Source organism: Apis dorsata, unplaced genomic scaffold (genome assembly GCF_000469605.1).
Source record: "Apis dorsata unplaced genomic scaffold, Apis dorsata 1.3 scaffold_515, whole genome shotgun sequence".
Classification (NCBI taxonomy): Eukaryota; Metazoa; Arthropoda; class Insecta; order Hymenoptera; family Apidae; genus Apis; species Apis dorsata.
The window spans coordinates 238,232-242,811 of record NW_006263741.1 but is presented as its reverse complement, the minus strand read 5'-3'; the positions used below and the strand labels follow the sequence as shown (position 1 = coordinate 242,811).

The 4,580-nt window shown below is 36.7% G+C and overlaps 1 long non-coding RNA gene across 2 annotated transcripts in view; it reads right to left on the bottom strand.

The window, feature by feature from the left end:
- Positions 1-1,161: 1,161 nt before the first annotated feature.
- Positions 1,162-4,580, bottom strand: part of LOC116186205 — a 6,459-nt gene continuing 3,040 nt past the window's right edge. The window contains exon 2 of one of the 2 annotated variants that reach the window (XR_004151156.1): positions 1,162-1,741. This is a non-coding gene — a long non-coding RNA (uncharacterized LOC116186205). The remainder of the gene's footprint in view (positions 1,742-4,580) is intronic. The other variant, XR_004151155.1, reaches the window with a different exon arrangement.

The window sequence follows — 4,580 nt, the reverse complement described above, 5'->3', positions numbered from 1 at the left end:
TTTTTTTTTTTTTTTTTTTTTTTTTCACTCTTTCTTCATTTTCCTCCTTCTTCCCCATCTCTCCTCTTTTTTTCCGTCTTTTCGTGTCTTTTTTCGTATCTTCCTCTTTCATTCATATGCAACAAGCGACGTTTAATAATCCTACGTAAAACTATGCGTTAACACGCCTATTTAATTGCGGGCACGAGGGGTTAAGTATATATTTACGTTACGCGCTTAAATACAATTGCTAATTAGTTTTACAATACGTTCAACATTTTTTGTCCTCCTGATTTCACTAAGTACCGTTATCTTTTTTCTTTTTTTTTTTGTTAACAACAACAGACTTACTTAACTCTAATTATGTTTCTGGTTTGTTACTTTCTAAGGCCTTGTTTCTAGCACAAATCCTGCTGTCGCTAAGGCAGTGGCTCTTTAAACTTTCTCTCTCTCTCTTTCATTCTTTCTTTCATTCTCTCTCTCTCTCTCTCTCTCTCTCTCTCTCTTCATTTATCCATTCATTCTTCCATGCATGCATTCATACTTGTATACGCACGTGCTTGATCTTTTTTTTTTTTTTTTATCTATATAATTCGTTCGTTACGCGATGAATCGTGACAGACTTCCGGTCGATCGAAGGACGCGCGAACAATCGAGTTTCTTAAAGAAACGCCATACTGAACGACCGAAAAAACTTGAGGCCGGATTTTTTTTGTTTTTTTTTTTTTTTCCGTGATTTTGATCCGTGAAAAATGTGGATTGTGGATCGCTTACATTCAACCTTCCCGGCTTCGAAATGCAATCTTTCGAATTCACATCTTCGTGTTAAGAAAGCAGATGAGAGTGGGCGAGCGAGCGAGCAAACGAGCGAGCGAGAGAGAGAGAGAGAGAGAGAGAGAGAGAGAGAGAGAGAGAGAGAGAGAGAGAGAGAGAGAGAGAGAGAGACGAGATTAAGAGAAAACGAAACACTTTTAAAATTTTTAACGATAAAATTATGTATTCCTCGCTGTTAGAATAATTCTATTTAACATTTCGAAATTATAACATAATTATTAACATAACATTTCTAACTCGAATAATTGTTATTTACTTTCTTATTTTTTTCTGACTCGAAGATATTTCGAATATCACGTGACACACGTTGAAAAATAAAGAAGAAGAAAAGAAAAAACTCAGGACTCGTGTCAATTTTTTTCTTTTTTTTTTTTTTCATCGACAATGGTAGATATAAGTCTTGAGAGGACGTAATAATCGAAGTAACGGGAGGACGTAGCCAGTTACGATACCACCACAATTACTACGACTACGTAGATGTCGGCATCAACGTCGACGTAGCTGCCCTGTTTTATGCGAGAGCTCTACGTTGGCCGAGATCAATACGTAGTCTGTGGTCCTCTTGCCTCTCTCCCTCCGCTACGCACACACATTGTATGCACGTACACGCACACGTGCACCCATCCCCATCAACATTTCAACCTCCCCTCCCTCTCCTCTCCTTTCCCGTCCTCCCATATAACGTGTCATCCTCTTTCTCTCACCGCGATTTTATCGCACCACTCTTCTCTCACTCTTCCATTTCTCTCATTTTTTCATTCACTTGGCTAGCTCCTATCAAAACTTCAATTACTGCTCAAACTTATTCTTTCTTCTTTTTTTTCGAACTTCCACCGGATAGTCAGCTTTTATTCATCCCATGTTTCCTTTTCCTCGTGTCTTTCTTCTCTCTCTCTCTCTCTCTCTCTCTCTCTCTCTCTCTCTTTCTCTCTCTATATTTTTATTACCATTACAGCAGATTTTGGAGGGTCGACACGTATAACGTGTGATTTTCTTTTTTTTTTTTTCTTTTTTTTGGGAGAGCGAAAGAAAAGAGAAGCAACTCTGTAAATGATTATATACTATATCCTAATAAGACTAACGAGTTTAAGGTATTGTCTAAATGCTTCATCAACGATTGACGATTGGATGGATATTCTTAACTTCCTCTTGACATCGATGCACTACTATTATCTATGTACATAATAGCCGCACTGTTTTTTCATCTTTTTCCAACTCGTTCCTTTGTTTATATAACGCGCGATAAATAATAAGAAACGTATAAAATAAAAATAAAAAAAAAAAAAATAAAATGGCGCTCGGATTCTTTTCAAGAAGATGAAGAAAGCGTTAGAAAATGCACAACTACGAAAATTTTACTACGATTAGAGAGGGAATGGAAGGTTATTATAGCGGATTAAAATTGAGAACGTTAGAGGGGAGAAGCGAAATCCTATATTTTGTGCGTTTTTGGAGAGGGTGGAAGGGGTTGAGGATCTCTTAATTTTTTTTTGCACGAATCACACAATATCTACACAGATTTCTGGTACGATGTATTATTATCGCATCGCGTTGTTGGTTTTCTCGCGAAGAAAAGTGCGAAAGAAAACGAGAAGAAGGAAGTAAAAAAAAGATTAATTTCCAGCAACGGATCCAGTAAAAAAGAGTAGAGAGGGAATCAAAGGGATTGGATCAGCTTCAAGCTTCAAGATTTTTTAATTTTTTTTTTTTAACGATATTATCTTCCTTTAATCCTATTCCCATAGTTTATCATTTTCTCTTTGTAATGTGAAAATAATATTCCTGTTGATAAACAGGAATTCGTGTTGGAAATTAATTTTCGTTTCAAAAGGAAGAGGGGAAAGAAATTCGACAGACACATCGAGGAATGCTTAAACAGATTCTCATCGCCCATTTTTTTTTTTTTTCTAGAGAAATATCGTACGAAATATCACGTGTTAAACGTTAAACACGTTACGATCGTTGTTGACATTCGCGAAAAATGATTAATGATGGCGGGATGACGAGTGTCGTCAATCGATTCGCGATTAGAGAGAATTGGAAACGAGAACATGCGCAAGATCGCCTTCTTTTCAAATAAGAATAGTGAAAAGAAGAAAAAAAAAAAAAGAAAGAAAGAAAGGAGGGAGGAGATGGACAATAGAGAAAGCGCTATCGTAGAGATTTTCGAGCAGAGAGTTTCGAGGATCGATTGGAATGTAGACGCGACCATTTAAAGACGCGTTCTCTGAGAAGGCTCCTTAAGAAACGAGAGCTCTCGAAACGATGTCTGAAAACGCAGCTGCGATTTGGTCAGTGATCAACCGTAATAACGCGTTTCTTGCGAAAAGGATTTTTGCACGCTTTTGCCACACCGGTTCCATTGCTTTTTCATTGCTCGCTTTCGCTGCTTAATAGTTTAATCTATACGAAAAAATTATATTATTCGCGATTAACAGTGCGAAAATACCCTTTAAATACTCTGCCTACTCGTTTTTCTTTTTTTTCCCCCCTTTCGTTAAATGGTCCAAGAACATTGCTTATCATTTTCTAAATGAGAGAACGAACGAACGAACGAACGAACGAACGAACGAACGAACGAGTGATACGTGATCCACGAGAACGATAAATTTCGAGAGGAAAAAAAAGGAAAGACGTTTTCTAACGTTCGTACGAATGAATTTTATCGTTCTTCGGAGATACGGGAAGCGTGTCGATAGAGAGAAGAAATCGAGCGGAAGTTGGGCAAGACATGATCGACAAGAAAAATGAGAACAGTTCGACCGATATAGAAAGAGGAAGAGATAACAATGAGAGAAGGGTAAAAAGATTCTTTTTTTTTTTTTTTTTTTTTTTTTCAACGGATTCATCGTTGTTTCCAAGAAATTTCCGAAACGGTCGAAATTTAATAAGGGTTTCAGAAATTGTCAATCTCGAAAGATAAGATAAGAATTTAAATTTGCTCTAAACGATAACGTGCGCCCAAGGTACGCGCATTTCCGATCAAAAAAAGAATTTTGGTTACGCTTAGATACGCTTACGTGTAAGTATATTACACGTAATTTAACGAAAATAAAAGTGTATCTCGTGTAACAATGATCGATGGATCAAGCGCGTTTACAATTCCACCTTGATTTACAGGGGGATTCGTTCATTTGTTTGGAACTCATTCTTAAATGTCTGTTTTCGAAATGTTCTGTTCACGTCGAAAGTTTTTTAATCCAATAGCCAATTAGATGGCCACGTTCGAGGAAAAAGAATAAGCGATTTTTACACCTATCGGCTATCGGCTTTTCTTTTTCTCCATTTTTCTTCTCGAATCATCGTTGTTCGTACGTACGGAGTGCTTTTCTTTCCTTTCTTTCTTTCCCATTTTTTTCTTCTTTCTTTCTTTTTTTTTTTTCTTTTAAATTTCATCTTTCTCGATCCCCTTTCCTTCACAACTTCGCGACGTTGAATCGTACATTTGATCGAATTGCCGTTTTCTTTTTCCTTTTAAGACGTTCCAAGTTATTGCTTTAACGGATAACCGCTTTTACGGATTCGTCTGTTGTTTTTAAGCCAAAAAAATGTAGCTCGTGTAATTACGTTTTGCATTTATTGTGCGTTTTTATCGTACCTTTCGTCACCGAAAATTAATAGCTTTAAAATATAATGTGCACCGTGTCCATCAACTTTTTCTCTTACCGACCGAGTAGATGTCTCTCATCGGCGTTCGATCGTTATTGGCCATGCATTTTTTTCTTTTTACTTTTTTTTTTTTCTCTCTAAATATCGTATATATATAT